The following is a 20,230-nucleotide window of genomic DNA, read 5'->3' on the forward strand; positions in this document are numbered from 1 at the left end:
TAAGAGACCCGCATCTCTTCATTTTGGAAGTTTGAATGAGAATTTACATCGAATTGTTGCGGGAATTCATACTCACATTTTCTCATATTCACATACACAAAGATCAAGTTTGACCAAAAGTTGACGAGATTTAACCACGGTTAACTTGAGTTGACTAGTTTCGAATAGAATTTTGAAATAATTAAATGGAGTACTTACTTCTAATTAATTAAACAAAGTTATTTAATTAAATGAGAAGTCATTCCTAATTAATTAAATGAATTTATTTAATTAAATAAGAAAAGTGTCTCTAATTAATTAAAGATTATTTAATTAAATAGAAAAAGTAATTATGAGAGCATGTCTCATTTTATTAAATTAAATATCTCAACAAAATCTCTCTTCAGTTCAAAAAGAGAAATTTCTAGTTTACTATTGATCAAAAATTAGTTAAATTGTTTAACTCCTTTTTCTACTCAAATTGAATCACTTAACTCCTTATTTTACTCAAATTAAATCTGTTAACTCCCTTATGCTAAGATCAAGTTTGACCAAAAGTTGACGAGATTTAACCACGGTTGACTTGAGTTGACTAGTTTCGAAAAGAATTTTGAAATAATTAAACTAAATTATTTAATTTAATGGAGTACTTACTTCTAATTAATTAAACAAAGTTATTTAATTAAATGAGAAGCCATTCCTAATTAATTAAATGAAGTTATTTATTTAAATAAGAAAAGTGACTCTAATTAATTAAAGATTACTTAATTAAATAGAAAAAGTAATTATGAGAGCATATCTCATTTTATTAGATTAAATATCTCAACAAAATCTCTCTTCAGTTCAAAAAGGGAAATTTCTAGTTCACTATTGATAAAAAATGAGTTAAATCAGTTAACTCCTTTTTCTACTCAAATTAAATCAATTAACTCCTTATTTTACTCAAATTAAATCTTGGAAGTCGGAAGTAGGCTTGGGGACCCAAAATTATTTAATTATTCAACTTCATTTTGGGTCCCCAAGCCTACTTCCGACTCCGGGATAGGAACTTGCTGCGTCTTTCTTCCTGTCCCGGACGAGTTGCATTCTAGATGACAGACACGATGTTAAAACGATGTTCCTCAACAAAGTGATCCCCGTGTGGCTGAAACTGTTGATACAATAACAATGCGTTCTTATGATGGACAGAAGCTTATACGTTACAACTCATGGTATTCGAAAACTTTCGAGGGTCGTAACTTTTCACCCCCCACCTCTGTTCTTCTTGAAATTCTCAACAACGTGGATTCATTAGGAGATGTTATCCCCATGGAAACTCGTGCCTTTCTTCCTATTGGTGCCTTCTGAGTTCCCCATAAGGTGCATTCTTAATGTCGGAGTGCTCTTTACTTGCTCGTGCATTCTAGGTGCCCCATAAGGCATGTTCGAAGTGCTGGATAAGGTGCATCCCAGATGAGGTGCAACCCGATGCATGCTCTAAGGTGAAGACGCAATAGTTTCATGTCGGGTGCGATCATACCAGCGTTAGTGCACCGGATCCAATCAAAACTTTATAGTTAAGCGCGCTTGGGCCGGAGTAGTACAGGGATGGGTGACCTCCCGGGAAGTCCCGATGTTGCACCCTTCTTTTACTTCTTATATCGTGTCGTTGTTATATTTGCACTACTCTTTTAGTTCTCGGAGCCCATTTTCGATCACGCGTCCTTGTTCCCCAATTCAACTTCATTTTTGGTCCCCAAGCCTACTTTCGACTTCGGGATAGGAACTTGTTGCGTCTTTCTTCCTGTCCCGGATGAGTTGCATTCTAGATGATGGACGCGATGTTAAAACGATGTTCCTCAACAAAGTGATCCCCGTGTGGCTGAAATAGTCGATACAATAACAATGCATTCTTATGATGGACAAAAGCTTATACGTTACAACTCATGGTATTCGAAAACTTTCGAGGGTCATAACTTTTCACCCCCCACCTTCGTTCTTCTTGAAATTCTCCACAACATGGATTCATTAGGAGATGTTATCCCCGTGGGAGCTCGCACCTTTCTTCCTATTGGTGCCTTCTGAGTGCCCCATAAAGCGCATTCTTAATGTCGGAGTGCTCTTTACTTGCTCGTGCATTCTGGGTGCCCCATAAGGCACGTTCAGAGTACTGGATAAGGTGCATCCCATATGAGGTACAACCTGATGCATGCCCTAAGGTGAGGACGCAACAATTTCATGTCGGGTGCGATCATACCAGCGTTAGTGCACCGGATCCCATCAGAACTCCGCAGTTAAGCGCACTTGGGCCGGAGTAGTACTGGGATGGGTGACCTCCCGGGAAGTCTCGGTGTTGCACCCTTCTTTTACTTCTTAGACCGTGTCGTCGTTATATTTGCACTACTCTTTTAGTTCTCGGAGCCCATTTTCGATCACGCGTCCCCGTTCCCCAATTCAACTTTATTTTGGGTCCCCAAGCCTACTTCCGACTCCAGGATAGGAACTTGCTGCGTCTTTCTTCCTATCCCGGACGAGTTGCATTCTAGATGACGGACACGATGTTAAAACGATGTTCCTCAACAAAGTGATCCCCGTGTGGCTGAAATAGTCGATACAATAACAATGCGTTCTTATGATGGACAGAAACTTATACGTTACAACTCATGGTATTCGAATGCTTCCGAGGGTCATAACTTTTCACCCCCCACCTCCGTTCTTCTTGAAATTCTCGACAACATGGATTCATTAGGAGATGTTATCCCCGTGGAAACTCGCGCCTTTCTTCCTATTGGTGCCTTCTTAACGTCGGAGTGCTCTTTACCTGCTTGTGCATTCTGGGTGCCCCATAAGGCACATTCAGAGTGCTGGATAAGGTGCATCCCAAATGAGGTGCAACCCGTTGCATGCCCTAAGGTGAGGACGCAATAGTTTCATGTCGGGTGCAATCATACCAGCGTTAGTGCACCGGATCCCATCAGAACTCCGCAGTTAAGCGCGCTTGGGCCAGAGTAGTACTGGGATGGGTGACCTCCCGAAAAGTCCTGGTGTTGCACCCTTCTTTTACTTCTTAGACCGTGTCGTTGTTATATTTGCACTACTCTTTTAGTTCTCGGAGCCCATTTTCGATCGCGCGTCCCCATTCCCCAATTCAACTTCATTTTGGGTCCCCAAGCCTACTTCCAACTCTGGGATAGGAACTTGCTGCGTCTTTCTTCCTATGCCAGACGAGTTACATTCTAGATGACGAACACGATGTTAAAACAATGTTCCTCAACAAAGTGATCCCTGTGTGGCTGAAACAGTCGATACAATAACAATGTGTTCTTATGATGGACAAAAGCTTATACGTTACAACTCATGGTATTCAACAACACATTAAGATCACTTATGTCAACTGTTTTTTTCAATACGTTATCCATACATGTGTGTCTTAAGGGGACATAGGAGTCGTAATGGGACATACTATTTTTTATAGGTTCTAATAAGTCTTAATATGTATTATTAGGATATAATAGGTCTTATTAGGTAATGATGATTCTTACATTACCAAATGACACATAATGACCTCATGATACATTTCTAGGTATTTTTATCCATATATATGTTAAGGGAACCTAGGGACTCCTACTAGGTCATTATGTCTGTTATAGGTTGTAATAGGTATTCATATGTTTACTAGGACATAATAGACTGACCTTACTATCAACCTTAATAAAACTATATCCCATTTACTTTATTAACATTCTTAACTCTAATTCAAACTACTAAATTAAGTCATGAGTTCTAAATTGTAAACTAACATTTTCTAACTAAACTCATTTACTCATCTAGTAACAAATTTTTCTATCCCTATGTCCTAACTCTCATCTACACTCCCCATAATCATCAAAGCATTTACATCAAAATCTAGATTTTAGTCAAGAATTATATTTTTTTATTGCATGTATGTACATCTGTACACTTAGTTATCATTTAATCAAGAAATTTTATTTTATTTTTATTGCATATACATGTACATGTACGAATATTTATTTTTCACATTTGCATGAGCACGTTACAATGTACATTAGATATGGTCTCTAAGATAATTTGTTTTAAAATACATATTTGTGTTACATGATTGAATTTAGCACCATACATTTAATGTTGTTTATTATATTTACATGTGTTTCAAATTAAATTTAACTTTTAATTATTTTAATTTAAATATACGTGTATGTTTATATTTGTATATATATGCATGTGCAGATCTCTAGATATTTATCACTCAGATGATAGCTTCACATTCATATCCTCATATTTATTTTCATATATACATTATGGCATCCGGTTCTGGGGATCGTGCTCCTGCATCATCAGGGGATGCCAGTGTTTGTGGTGGGGGTCAGAGTGCTGAGTCTAGTACAGTACGTAGATCGACCTCCTCCACCCATGATAGACAGAAGTTACTTAGAGATATAGTTGCAAGATTATCTTGTGCTATGCAGGTTTTGGATACCTCACTTTCCTCTTCTACCACCCTCCCTAATAGGGAGAAGGTCATAGCGATGCGAGAGGATTTATTTTGTATGATTCAGACAGTTGAATCATACAACCTGTGAGGCCTCGCCCCCGACCCATCGTAGCATAGTGATACATTACTCTTATTTTGTTATCCGCGACTCGAGATGTCAAGACATTATCTGATGCTTAGAAGATATTTTATTATTTCATGTTGTGTGATGTTATTTCCAGATATATTTGATGATTTTCATTTAATGTTCATGTATATGTATGTTGATGAAATCAGTAAAATATAGGATTAACACATTGAGTTGGAATCTTTATGATTAAGGATATAAGTAGGATGCAAGAAACCCTGATTTATGTATGTTTCAATTTATGTAAATTTTTGATACGTATATATGTACATGTGATTTTCAGGACTACTGATGTGTGCAATGAGTGTGCAGATATTTTAGTCGAGGAAACCGACGGAGGAACAAAACTGATCTCTATGTGCTAATTTTTGGAAACCTTGTTGGTCGTAATTCATGTATTGTGTTGTGAGATGTATGTATGTATCTCTTTGTGTTCAGTAAATGTTGATGTTCGTAACTATGTTTTGGTTAGTGTCGCTTGACACTCATAAATTGTTTATGTGCTTCAGTGTGTTGTTTAGGGTTAGTCATCCCTAATTCGAATTTGTGCTTAATTTGCAAGTTAGAGCTGTTAGATGGACCTATCTTATTCCTAGATTTTATTTGTCTCTAAACCTCTTTCCTAAGGCTTTTAACATGTTTTTTATTCTAACCAAAGGGTATGGGTATGGGTTAGGGGTCTTTTCCAACCCCTAAGCCCCTTTTTTTGACTTTAGAGGTCACTCAAAAGTCCCCTTTTTGCCTTTGTGCGGAAATTGCGAGTGGTTGTCATGAGTTGTCTTACCCCACCTCCTTTTAGGGTTTAACCATGGTGTAGGTTGAGTTAGGAGTTTCTAGAGTGGCTAGTGGGTGGAAATAGTTATTGCTCCTTTTGGGTGGTTGAGTTGGAGGCTTATTTAGAGGCCTTCCTTGGACTAGTTGTTTTGTTACCTAATCTCTACATTTAGAGAAGATTTCTTGAAGCTTGAAGGAAGGAGGGATACTCTACTCAAACTGGTTCATTGCCATTACCTCTTGTGAAGGTAGGAAACGCCCATCTCCCTTATTCAGTTCTTATGTTTTGTTTCATGTTCTTGTTACTTTGTTGTTGTTTCACTGTTGTATGGTTGTGGGTATGTTGGGAAGGTTTGTAAACCATGTCTTTTTGGTTGTTTTCTTTCTTGTTTATGTTTTAAATTTTTGAGTTTTTCTTGCATGGGTGTTTTGGTATTGCTCACCCTAGGAGAGGGCAGAAGTGACCAATTTTGGGAGAGGTCTGTTTAGTTGGACTCCAACTTGTGTAGAGTCTCTTCTCAGGATGAGAAGAGGGATAAAGGGTAGGGTGTTATGGGCCCTTACCCGTCAACACAAACCTGGTATGAGTATGGCAAGTTTAAATGGAAGAACGGAAGTTCTTGGTTATTGGCCCCGATTGGGCATCTGAATTGGTGTTGTGTTTGACTTCTCCAGTTGGAAGAATCCACCTCTCCCTAGTCTTGATTCACTGTGAATCTTATTGTGTAAACCATGTATGATTATGCATGCTTGATGTTCTTTTGGTTCTGCTTAGTTGTCACCCGATCAGTTATTGGTTTCCTCCATGGTTCTTGAAATGAGATTCAGAAAACATTACAAACTCCTTGATTATGATCATGAAGAAAATTTGATAAAGTTATTGAAAATTGGGATTGAGATCCTATTGTAAATTGTATTTTTTTTTAAACCTTTTTATATATGGCAACGAAGCCGGGTTTTCTTCCTGATTCTTTCTCGGCTGAGCCCTTGAATCAGGTTGATAATAAAATAAATGATTGAGTAAATTTTGCTTCTCTCAAAATTTTTGTATTCTATGTTGTTATACGAATGTGTATAAAAGATGAGATGAAACAATGATGTGCAATTATGCAAGATTCAAATTGTAAATGTATGGTATCTCCTTTGAGCTTGGTATGATTTTAGTTATGGATGGTTGTGTTGAAAGTGAAATTGCAAGAACATGTAGGAAAGAATCCTGTTAAGTTATCCAAACTTAAATTCAAAAAAAAAACAAGATAGCGGACAGAACTTGGTGTGTCTTGATACTCCCATCAAAATGAATAGAGCAATATCATTTTGATCTCTTATTTTCTCAAATTGCCTTAAGACTAGTTTAGTCATTATGTTGTTCCAATGTTGATCCATCAGTTATAATAGATAGTTAAATGAATATGCAGATGGTTATTTCATGAAATGTAGGTCTCATTGAAATACATAGCCTCTGAGGTGCATGAAAATTATTAAGCAGGAATTCATAAGAAATTTGCGTAGATTTTGATGATCTTGCTATAGTTGATTTGTTGAGCATAATGCATAAAAAGGTGGTAGATTAATATCATTTAAGAATTAAAACACCAATTCTATAAGACTGTATAGTAAAACCATAACCATCAAATAAGTTTTAAAAATACATATAAAAGAGGCTTGTAGAAGCACATCTTCATTCTGGAAATTGTATGGAAAACTCAAAATTGGTTGATGCTATTACAGACTATTAAAATATTCACATCACAATAAAATAAAATAAAATCTAAAACCAAATTCTATTCATTATGACAAAAATAATATAGTTTTAGTAGATATCCTTAATATCTTAACTCTCACCTATAAAACTTTACCAATGAATATTTGGGGCAAGTCAAACTGTCGTTCCACATGATGACATCACCATGTCCCATCACTATCTTCCTCCAGATTGGGCGCTCAGATTTGAGGGAAGGCATTAAAGTTTTTGGAGTTTAAAATAGCAAATTTTGCAAGAGATTCTATCTTGCTTCCTTCCACTTGCTATCCACTTGGATCGCATGGTTATTGAGGGGGGGGGGGGGGGGGGGGGGGGGTCTGTCACGCCTCCCTTGGGCAGAGTGCTGTCCCAAGGACAGCGCTCCTTGGGAAGCGCTTGCCCAAGTGGGGCATAGGGTTAGTGTAGGATGGGTTAGAAAGTAAGTTAGTATTAGTGTTAGGTTGTTTTTTTTTAAGTTTAGTTTATGTGTAGTTTATTTTGCTTTGCTAATTATTAATAATGTTGGTTAGTTTTTATTTTGTTATTAGTTTTAGTTAGTTGTTATAGGTTTGTTTAATTTTTAAATTAATTTAATTTTAAATCAAGTGAAGTTAGTTAGTTTAAAATGCAACTAATTTGTTATTAGTAGTATATATTATGTTTTATAGTTACTTATGTTATTGATTAATTTGTAATTACTTTTAATTAGTTAATTTTAAATGTAATTTAAGAATGTTAGTATGTTATTTTTTTTTTAATTTTTAAAATATTGTAAAGCTTGCATTAAAATTAGTTTCAGATGTAATTAAGTTTGGTTAACAATGTTAGTAAGTTATTTAAAGTTTATTTAAGTTTTAGGTTAGTTATTGTTTTGTTATTTGTTAATTATTCTAGTTAGTTGTTATTTTGAATATAGTTTTGTTTAATTTTGCAGATGTAATTTAATTAGTTTTATCATTAATGATTAATTTAATCTAAGTATAGATAGTAGTGTTTTGTTTTAATTGTTATAATTATTTTAGTTCCTCCTAATTAAATAAAGTATAGAAAGGTTAATTGGCTATTTAAATAAGATTTAATGTAGGATTGATTGATTCAATAAAGCAAGTAATTTTAATTCAGAATTCAAGTACATTGTTATTCAAGTAATTTTGATTGTATATCATTGAAAATTAATGTAATATCTTAAGTTATCGATATTAATCTAATAACGAAAGTTTCAAAATTTTAACGATGATATCGTCCTCTTGTTTAAAATCTTAGGATGCAATGTAGGGAACCTGTGCTAAAACTTCTATCTTAGTCATATCAAACGTAGAGCATGTTTAAATTTTTTTTTTTTTTTTTTTAAAAAAAAGTTGTGTGTGTTTTTGCCCTCTTAGTTTGTGCATGACACAACCCTTTCGATGATATGAGCATTAAGACATTTTATTCTTCTTTATCTCACAGTGTCACTGGCACTGTGAAGTACACACAGATTGACAGTGAGGTTTCCACCAGCATGGTGAAAACCATGTTTCCATCTTATGCAGATCGTCGCAGAGTTAGAGGCTACTCTGCGATGAAGTGTACTGATCCACTCGTCGCACCATTGATGTATCCTCGTTGGTTGGCTACTCATCATAGATGGCCACAGAAGGATGAGTTCCCCCTATATTTCTGCAAACAATTGTTTGCAGAATTTCATTTACACTATGATGTTGACTATACAGATTATCCAAGGCATGTTGGGTAGGGTCAAGGGAGACATTTTGACATATTTAGACCTGTGGACACTCCTGCACTCGTTAACAAATGAGCAATGGTGGGTCCAAACCTTTTCGTTATGCCGAGAGGTCCACAGATGGCTACTGCAGGTGAGAGTGTTCCTGATGACACAATTAGGACAGATTTTTTCGAGCATCGCCACCATCGCCACACAGTTACACGAGATTTCTTCTGATCGATGTAGTCAATATATGCTACGGTCTTACGTGTCTTGAGGTACCGCTCCCACAGCTGCATCATCTAGCACACCTGTTGATGATGATTATGGAGTTGCAGACATGCCTTCTCCTGTAGACATTTATGCAGTCTTAGAGGTGGATGCATTGCATCGTTTGGCATCATATTTAGCATGTGATCTTTTAGATGCATATCAAGCATTATCTACACTCTCAGGGATTCAAATTTGTGACATGAGCTCTTAGATTAGACATATTTTGTCACGTACAGCAATCCCAGAGGATTCACAGAGGCAGGAGGACATTCCTACACCTTCTACTACTCCTACTGCTACACAGGTCCAGGCTACAGCACCAGCCCCAGCTACTCAGGACCCTACAGCACCCCCCCCCCCCCCCCCCCCCCACACTCAGGATCTTAGTGGCACCATACAACCTGGTCTATTTACTTCCATGCTTTCAGATCAGGGCCGCACTATTGACTTGGATGCTGATACTATTTTTTCATTACATGATTCAGATATCAGTCAGATCGGTAGAGCATTACATAATGCAACGGTAAATATCTCTATATGTTTAGATTTATAGTAAATAATATGTCTATATGTTTAAATTAATGTATATGTGCGTGTTTGTGTATGTGTTATAGGGTTTGAGTGATAGTATGTTACGTTTTGTTGATCTGCAGACACCGACAGATCCTACACATCGTGAGTCCCAAGTATGTTATATATATATATATATATTTGATTTATATACATGTATATCTTGATATAATTTATATGTACACATAATTAAATGGTTCACTTGTTATCATTTGACATAGGGTTCAGATGCAGCTGATAGACCCCTTTTGGGGACAAGGCCCAGGATCAGAGGGGGGATGTAGCTGATTAGATCATATGTGGCCTTTTATTTTATTACACACATGTTATGTCTAGATACATATTTATATGCGATAGTTTGATGTTTTATATGTTATTTCCATATGCATACATTTTATATCCAGACACTTTGATATCTTATATGTTATTTTCAAATACATGGTTTATATGGACACTTTGATGTTTATATGTTATTTATAGATACGTGTTTATATCATGGACACTAAATGATTTTTTATATGTTATTTCCAGATACATGTTTATATGGAGATTTTGATGTTTTATATATTTTATTTCCAGACATTTGATCTACATGACCTATTTTTATACATTTGATATGGGTACATTATATTCTCCAGATATATGCACATGTATGTTATTGATCTTTTAATGTAGACGTCTATTTTATTGATCTTTTGATGTCTTCATCCTTTATGTAACTTATGTATGTGTTATGCACATGTTTCTATATGTTATTCATATTTTCAATATTCAAGTTTACATGTATATGTATAGTTATTCATCTTAATACCTTAATCTAAGTATAATTAACTATATAATTTTAATGGTCGATGTACATAACAATATAACATATATTTAATGACATGTCTTAATTAACTGTATAATTAACTATATTTAGTCTAATTATATTTAATGTAGATCATGTATTAACTATATTTAATGGCATGCCTTAATTAACTATAATTAACTATATTTAACCTAATTAACTATAACTAACTATATTTAATCCTATTAACTATATTTAATCTAATTATATTTAATGTCTTACTAATTGACTCTATTTAATGACATGCCTTAATTAACTATAACTAACTATATTTAACCTAATTAACTATAACTAACTATATTTAATCTAATTAACTATATTTAATCTAATTATATTTAATGTCTTAATAATTAACTCTATTTAATGACATGCCTTAATTAACTATAATTAACTATATTTAACCTTTAAATTAACTATATTTAATCTAATTATATTTAATGTCTTAATAATTAACTCTATTTAATGACTTAATTAACTATATTTAATGACATACATTCTTAATTAACTATAATTAACAGCATTTAATTAATAAAATATAATGTACATGTAATATGTAACATAGTTCATATAACATATACATGTAAGAACATAACGATTACATACAAACATAAAGAATGTATCATATAAGAACATATAAAGATTATATGTACATACAAATACTAAAAGGGTTGTCTTAAGGGGAGGTCCTAAGAGACCTGGTCATAAATGAGATATCCATATCGAATTTAAATAAAAATAACAATATATGTCTAATTTTTCATATGCAAGATAAATGATCCAATGTACAAAAATTTATAAAACAAATATCCTATCAATATTAAATATGAAAGTATAAAAGCTATACAGGCATAACTCAACTAAAGCTCCACAATAAGTACATAGGTAAACTAGAGCTCCACAAACAATGTATTGTTAGGATCCTCTCTACTTTTTATTATCTCTAGAAGTTTTTTCATATTCTTCAATAGGCAATTTTCACTTTTGATTTCCACGACGTCCTTTTCTTTGTACTGCTTCAAATTGTAATTTGGTTGCTATAACATGGTTACTGTAGTGTAAAACCTTTTCTCCAGGCTCGTATTCAATAAATTCAATACCACTACCAATTACCCTTGTTTGTTGATAATATGTTCCTTCAATAACAACTGATCCAATTGGATATGACTATTCATCAGCATCTATAGTTCCTTCTAGCAACTTGTGTTTTGCTTTTGTGCATCTTAAAAGATAAAAGTCCACATTTTTCGCATTATCTGATAAGGCTTGAACTGCAAAAATATCTCCTGCATGTATATAAAAGATAAATATAAATTAATTTTAAAACAAATATACATGTATATATGCACACAAACCTGCCACAACTGAATCAGAAATGCGCTCATAATCAGCTAAATATATAGGATCATGAATGTCAATGTCAATGTCAACATCTTCGAAAGGAGGCTTTCTAACTCTCCTTCAAATCCCAATGTGAAACATATCCATTCCCAATATTTTCGCATGCACTCACTACATTTTCCTTAATGCAGTCATCACAAAAACATGTTTTCTCTCTTACTTTAATTACTGGAGGTTTATGGTTTCCTGTAGTCATCACTTGATGTAAACTTCTAATTCCAAGAATCATTTGACAATTGTAAGGATTAGATCGATCTATATCTGTTACAAATACAAAAACTAATTGTCATATTTCAAAATAAATATTTAATTAAAAACTCAATTTGATTTGAAAAAGACATTAAAAATAAATATAACTTAGTTCACCTTTCACCTCCCAAAAGTAACGCTTATTGTATTCAGTATCTCAAGTAGCAAAATGAACTTTGCACCATTCAACAATTTGATTTGTGCTTTCTATCCTATTCCCTGTATGTACATACAATATGCATGTATATATAAAATTAAAAATATATGCTATTGGAGTATTAAACATGTACATTTAAAAAATGCATATATTTAGCTGCAAGTTCATGTTGTCAAAGCGCACGTATTATACATGCTCCTGCTCCATCATGCTCCCCTTTTCCGTGTTCACTTTCAAAGAAATTCCATAAAAACTTAACATTGGTTCTAGAATGTTGCATTGCTAACCAATTAAATGATTTTGCAGATTTGAATTGTCCTGTGAACATGAAACATGATAAGTATCTACAATTATCCAAGTCCATATATCAAATAGAAATAGACATGTCCAAATAAATATAAGTTAAAATAAAGTTAAATAAATGTGTAACTATTTCGTGTATACTAACCTGCACATCCATCAGACCAAATCCAGTGCTCTGAAACATTTATTCCACGATTTTTGAGATCTTCAGAGAACATTGCAAAACAATGAGCCACATAACTCCTGTCATGAACTTTATCGTCACTAATATAGAAATGAACCTCTTTGATGATGATGCGTTCATTTTCATCCAATCTTTCTATCTGATCCACCTCAAATTGTGCATGTCTATAGGTCACTTGCACAAATATTGCAACTTGTTCAGAATGATAATATTGGCTTTGGAGCTCTATATGAGGTGCAAATGTATAATTCTCAGAAAAATTTATAACTAAAAGTATACAACCAGGTGGAAAACAATTTTTGGAATCACGAAACTATTTAGCTTGCCATCGTGCACCATGACAATGTTGGATATGTGAATATATCAATGGACGAAACTTGGCCATGAACTCATCATAATGCAATTCACTCTCCTTAATACAATTTTTCTGGATTCATCCCCTCTATTATTTTGGTATGTCTCATATTCATATCTCATCCATGAAACTGGTGTGGATTCATTAATATTCTCAACTTGCATAATTTCAAAAAAATTGTGTAAATCTGCACAATCTGCACACTGATTTTTGATGCATTGCACTTTGAATTCATCTGAATCTTCTAATTTATCACATAATATGGACCTCACAAATTGTGTTGTACTGCTAGGGATGACCAAATTAGGATCAAGTATTTCCATAACTTTTTTAAATGATTGCAAGTGTAGACCAAATTCAACATGATTTCTACAACAACAAGTTTCTCGCATCTTATTTATGCGTATAAAGGAAGAACGTAAACTCTCAAACATTCTCTGACATATTTTGACATTTGAAAATTCTTGTTTGAATGCTTCAAAAAGTTCACTTTGAGTCATATCTATGAAATGTTTTGGATGTTCAATTTTGGCCCCTGTTTCTTGATCTTTAATTTGTATAGTATCACGCCTGTTGGAAGAAACATGAGAATGTGTGGTCCAAAATTCAATAACTTATCTTTTTACTTCTCCAAAAATCCTATCTTTTCGAGGAACTCTACAAATATTTACCCAGTTATTCTCAATGTTATCATCTAGCATATTTCTCCTCTTGATGTATCTCTAGACAGTTCTTCTAGATATATGTAGTACATCAGAAATTGCACGTACCTATTTTTATGTGTCAATTTTCTACTAGATATAGTAGTCATCAATGCTCTACGTGCATTACTCAAATCACCTCCTCAAGTTGTGTTGTCAATTTTGTTATAAGCATTTTTCAAATTTTCAACTATTGTTTTATTAATATTATGGGCATGGCTTTTCCTGTTATCAACACCCAACAACTCTAAAACAGGTCTCATATATTTTCTCCTAAATAACTTGACAAATAATTGTGCCTGTCCAAATATACTTTTATCCTTGAAATATTCATCCCACATGTTCTAACAATGTTTTCTGATAGTGTTATCATTTATCATATCTTTAGATGGAATTTGGTTAAAAAGTAGTTCTTCATCCAAATCCATCAAATTTTTTATGCTTTCTAATTTGTCTCTATCAATAGAACTACCAATTTCTTCCTCTTCATTACTTTCATTTTCTTCATGAATCTCATCATGTTCGAGAATTTCAGTAGGTTGGTTTAGAGCATTTTTTGTATGGCCTTTCATTTTGTCATCTCTTTTTCTATCATATTTCCTTGATTTTTTCCTTTTACTACCCATTGAATATTTCAATCTATAGAAAAATAAATAAATAAATTTAGATTTCACTAAATATCAGCTAATGGTTCAATATATAATACATAAAAATAAAAATAATTAGAAGAGAAAAAAAACACCTTCAAAATATTTGATCCTTTGCAATATTGATTAAATCCGCAAAATAGTTGTTGAAAATTGCTTCAAAATTAATTGTTTTTTGAAAATCTTCTTCCAATTTTCCTTGTCCCTGTATATTTAATTTTTTTTAAAAGGGAAAACAATATTTTTTTATATCAAATAGTCACATTAACCGCTAGCGGTTTCTACTGCCGACAGGCATTTCGGCCGAAACAGTTATGGCCGAAACAGTTCCGGCTGAAACAGTCTATGTGGCAGCCAAACAGGCAAAAATCAGAACTTCTATAAACATCTCACTTTGAAAGCCAATTTGACCTACTAAATTGAAGTATTTTTTAAAACTAATAATATACTTTTGTAGTTCTCGGAGTCACGATTATGATTGTATAATTTTTTTAAAGTTTTGATTATGATTAATATGTTATAATTTGAAAATATTACAAGTAGGTATCTTAAGATTCAGGAAGATGTCTATTCAAAAATAAGAAAAAAATAGTAAATCATGTTAAAAAAATAAAAAAAAATTATGGTGCACTAGAGGAGAGAGTCTTCTTCAAGAATATGTAATTTTTTTTTTAAAATATGTAGATTTGATGGAAAAAGCTTGACGGGAGAAAAAAACTGTCTATTTATGATAACTTTGACTTTGACCAGTTATAACTTCAAAAATATTAGCCGAATTTCAATTTTTCTTTTTTGGTGCACTAGGTATACATGTTAACTCTAACATATTCCAAAATCAAACCAAAATATGAACATTTTCATATATTTATTTGACGGGAAAAAAACTCTATATTTTTAGTATTTTTAAAAAACTAAAAAATACACTTTAAAAATTAAAAAATAAATAAAATTTTAACTCAATTTTTTAAAAAAAATTATAGACATAAACTTCATCCAATTTTACACATTTCATTAGTTTACATCATCTTCAAATTCTAAGCTCAAATGCCACTTTTATTTCGTTAAAGTTGAAGACTTTAAATTCTGATATCACTTCTCCTTTATAAAAGGTGACACAAGTTTGTGCTTTTACCTTGGAAAAGAAATAAAATTTGAATGAGAGAGAGATGAAGGGAAGCTACCAATCCAATTATGGAGTCCAGATATGACTTGGGAAGTTACTGATGCCAGTTTTGTTTGGTTTGACCAATATTTTGCTCCCAAGATGAGGATGTTATTAGTCCAAGACAACCCTAGAATACCTAAACCTTTGTTGCAGTTGATAAGGCCTAAAGATCATGCTAAACTTTTGAAGGTTATTCATAATTAGGGAGATATCATCCTGTATTATGTCTGTACTATTTTTCAAAGCATATGGTTTCTAAGGGAAGCGTCATGTCTTGCCCACCAAGTACCCTTAAAGGTAGGAATTTTTGTGAAAATTTGGAGGACTTGAAGAGAGAGAATTAGTGGGATGATTCAGAGGGACATTTTTTCCAAGCTTCAAAGTCGCCAACAAGTTTGTGATAACCAAATGAGGATGGAGACACCTAGGTAAGTTTCTGGATAGGTATCTGATGGCTCAATCCCATTCTCGTTTTATAGATCCAGAGGGATTTTATGAAATGTGTAAGGAAAGAACTAAGGCTAAATCTTATAATCACATTCTTTACTATCTTGGGGATATAATCATAAATGAGTTGTCTTTATAAAGAACAAGAAGTAAAGAAGGAAAATGGAGATTTTTTAGCAGAGTTCTTGAATTCGTTAATACTTTGGATAACAAATATGATCCTTTAGGGGATATAAAATTTTGGGGAGACAAAATAAATAAATTAATGATACATTTTGCCAGAATAATGCAAATATTGAATGAGAAGGAGGTATTAATAAAGACATATCTAGATCAAGTTGAGGAGTTGGAAAGAAGATTAGTAAGAATAATTGTCATCTATCCAGAACAGTACACCCCCCAGAGAAACGTTGGATATGTAGTTGCTAAAAATATAGGATCACATCCATTGCTAGTTTATCAGAGGAATCATTCATAAAGCTTGTCTTCAAAACTAGTAAATATTTCATCAACGACCAAATTTTAAATTCCTTTGCTTTACATGAAGAATTCAACTATTGTAGGCATTAATGGTGAATTAAGATACATCTTCACGTGCAAATGAAGTCAACATAAAATATGTGATTTTTTCTTTTATGAATACAACACGAGACAGAGCATACAGAGCAGACAGAGCTTGGATTCTTGAATTTTTAGGTTATAAGTTGTTATGACCAAGGTGGTAGTTGTTGTGATCAGAATTATACAATGATCATTGATAGGTATTTGAAGTTTTGTAAAGGATTATATGTTCAACCTTTCAAAGAAGTAAAATCCCTCCACAAAGGGATTTCTCTAGAAAAATGGACTACCAGCATAGCAACGTCCATGATGATTTTCTCAAACAACTACCCGCCTTTATAAATGAAATTGTTAAAGGGAGTGAATTGGTCTTGAAAAGCCCTAGGTTGAAAATCAAGGAAGGTTTTTATGATAAAGGTAATTGGCTAAGAGATGTAGAGACATCTACTAGTGATTTAGAATTATTTAAAATATAGTTTTCACAGAGAGACCATGATACACCGCTCAGTAACATATGGGAGTTTGATGTTGGGAAATTGGTAGTACCAAGCTTTTTCATGGATGTTGATTTATTGACCGCAATAGTCAAGAGATATGACCCTATATTGCAGACAATTAAAAACCACTCTAGGGATCATTTGTTCAAGGTCATAGTAGAATAGATCAAGGAAGTTTTTATGCCGAACCCTAATACCGCTCAGCATGAGAAGATTCACTTTGATGATTTGCACACCAAGTACGATGTACAAAGGGTATACCTATGAGGAGGGCCTCTACAAAAGAATTTTTTTAAGGTAGGGCATCTGACATTGGTAAAACCCTCTATCCTTGAGCCCCTTTTAAAGAAATATTTCAATGTTGTTGTGATGTGGAGTCTATTCAGACTCGGAGGTTTATTCGGTATGGTTTTTTCCCCATATTATTTCTACAAGAGTTTGGTGGTAGCACCTCCAAGACAGGTTCAAGGGGTAGCACCCCTGCAAGGTCTTGAGGCAGCACCCCAGGTGTGTTGCCTATCATAATATAGGTTGGGTCAAGGGGAAACACCCCTGCAGAGGTACTAGCAACTAAGAAGCAAAGGTTAGTAGTGGGATCTTCATCAAGAATGGAGGAAATTTTGCCTCAAACCCCCATATATTTTGATAATAAGGACTCTTTAAGGGAGCAACTAAAACAAATAGGAGGCTAGGATGATGTTTTGATAAAAGTGTCATAAATAGAAGAGGGAATGCCTCAATAACCCCCAATGCTACTCTTAGAACTCACTATTGAGGATTATAAGGGGAAGGGAGATGGATCCTGTCATAGACCATGATGCTAAGAAGTTTGTGTTTGATGATGATTTTGTTAAATCTAGGGCTTTCATTCAATTTTTTGTGGAGAAGAAATATTTCTAATTTTGAGGCACAATGTAAGAAGATAAAGTCAAAGTAACCTAATAGACAGGACTCTAATATCGAAGAATAGATCAAGATTGAAAAGATCCAAAATTTTGGTTGGTTAACCCCTAAAGGGGGAAGACAATTACTCAAGGATGTAGGTGTTCTTATATTACCAGTATGGGACACTGCAACTGCAATGATTTTTTATGCTATCAGGAGAGAATGATACCAAATTCAATACAAAAGAAGAAGTCAAGGAAGCCCATAAATGGTTAAAATAAGTGAGGATTGCAAAGCCCTGGTAATCTAGTCAATTAAGAGAAAAGATGATCTAGACTTTAGGAAATTCCAAATGAAAAACATAGAGGAAGCTTGGTGTTATATAGAGTAGCGGATGTAGATAGTGAAAAAACTGCACTCATGAATAAGGAGGTGATTGATTTCAATGTAGTAGTTACCAAACAAGACAAGAATAAGTTTATTGAGCTAGACACTAAGTTTGAAAAGGGGCTAGAAGCCTACGATGAGAGAAGAAGGAAGATAAATGAAATGGAGAAGATTATTTCCAATTTACAAAAGCAACAAGGAAAGATAAATACGGAGGAAGGGTCTAGCCAACTCATGATTGCAACCTCCCTTGCTCCACCTCCTCTCATTGGGCCTATTGTTGATATCCCAGATACAACTCATTATCAAGAGTTCTATACTATAGATGAGTTAAGTGAAGAAAGAGCTAAACTTAGGGCAGCTCAAGTAGAAGTGCAGTTGCAATATGAGGATAGAGTTAGGGATACAATCTTGTTCTTATATGATAGAATAAATTGGCCCTTTTTCCATTTGGAAATATCAAAACTAGATTGAATTTGGAGTGAGCTTAAGCATAATCAAGGTGCCTTAAGAAATTTTTTGGATAAATGAATTAGTAGAGAAGATGATATCACTGCCTTATGTGCCACTATTATTGATAAGGTTGATGATTAGAATGAAAAGACATATGATCAAGGTACTGACTTGGTTGAATTTGATCTTAAGAGGGAAGTGCTATAGAAAAGGATGAGAACACGTTCCGTGTATCTTAGTAGAAACTATGATCTTTTCCCCATATGTTAAAAGGCCTTGGTATCATTAAAAGAAAAGACGAGTGGGGAACTAAATTAAACGAAATAATGAGTGTAAGGATGAATGATGATGTCAATAAAGAAAACTATATCTAGTTTGCTAGGATTGTTGACGAAGTAGTTACTGTTCAAATATTCTTTGATTCTTTCCACCAAGACTTTGAGGAAATAATGAAGCTTGGAAAAGATATTTTGAATATAGAGATTAAAATCCTTAATTTCAACTAGCCAAATGACAAAGTTTTCAATAAGTGAATGGTAGAATATTCTTCAGCTTCAAAACTTTTACAGATGGCATGTGAGATTAAATCAATGGACAAATCTATGACCACTTAGGAGAGAGAATTAATGGACAAAGGTATTTAGGTAATAAAGGAAGAGATAGAAGGAGTAGTCTAACAACCAACACAGGAAATTGAAGATAACGCATCAAAAACTATTAAGGAAGGGGACATCCAATCACCATTTGAAGATGCCATAGAATCAAATCAAAGTTAAAAGGAGGAGGAAAAGTTGGCCCCACCATCTGAAAGAAAATCATCATAAATTGTTAAGAAACAAGAAATAGACAAAATGGAAGAAGCCCTTGCCCCACCACAAAGTATTTGATGAGGAGTTACCTTGTTGTCAATGAAAGATGCCACAAATGTTTTTTAGTTTCTCGTGCTATGAGGATAGTGACATTTTGTATTTTGTTTAACCTTTCTGTCAAAAGCACAACTGTCTTTTCCCCTTTATGTCTGAAGCTTGTTGCAAGTCATGCTATATAAATGCATTCCCAATGCTAGAGAAAGGGTCTGAGAATCATTATGTCGAACTAGTTTTGATCATTTTCTAAGTAGTCCATGTTTACTATATGGTAATTTTCTAAAGGTAGAATGAAAAACATGGTTAACAATATTCACTTTAGTTGAGCATCTCTACAAGAAATTAACATTGAACTATATATTTTTCAAGGAAGATAATACAAAGGCATTAATAGAATTGTTGTTCAATTTGAATCTTGTCTCTTCTTTGTAACTTCTGACTTTTTGAGATTTGATAGTAGAGTT

The 20,230-nt window shown here is 33.6% G+C and overlaps 2 non-coding genes and 1 pseudogene across 2 annotated transcripts; all 3 read left to right on the plus strand.

The window, feature by feature from the left end:
- Positions 1 to 1,484: 1,484 nt before the first annotated feature.
- LOC149529669 (5S ribosomal RNA) lies at positions 1,485 to 1,603 on the plus strand (annotated as a pseudogene).
- Positions 1,604 to 2,201: 598 nt separating this feature from the next.
- On the plus strand, positions 2,202 to 2,320 carry LOC149529670 (5S ribosomal RNA). The gene has a single exon (XR_016359545.1). It is a non-coding gene; the product is annotated as a 5S ribosomal RNA (ribosomal RNA).
- A 575-nt stretch (positions 2,321 to 2,895) lies between these two features.
- LOC149529671 (5S ribosomal RNA) lies at positions 2,896 to 3,014 on the plus strand. The gene has a single exon (XR_016359535.1). It is a non-coding gene; the product is annotated as a 5S ribosomal RNA (ribosomal RNA).
- Positions 3,015 to 20,230: the final 17,216 nt, after the last annotated feature.

Source organism: Cupressus sempervirens, chromosome 11 (assembly GCF_028749045.1).
Source record: "Cupressus sempervirens isolate cs-2001-9-10 chromosome 11, ASM2874904v1, whole genome shotgun sequence".
NCBI classification, from domain to species: Eukaryota; Viridiplantae; Streptophyta; class Pinopsida; order Cupressales; family Cupressaceae; genus Cupressus; species Cupressus sempervirens.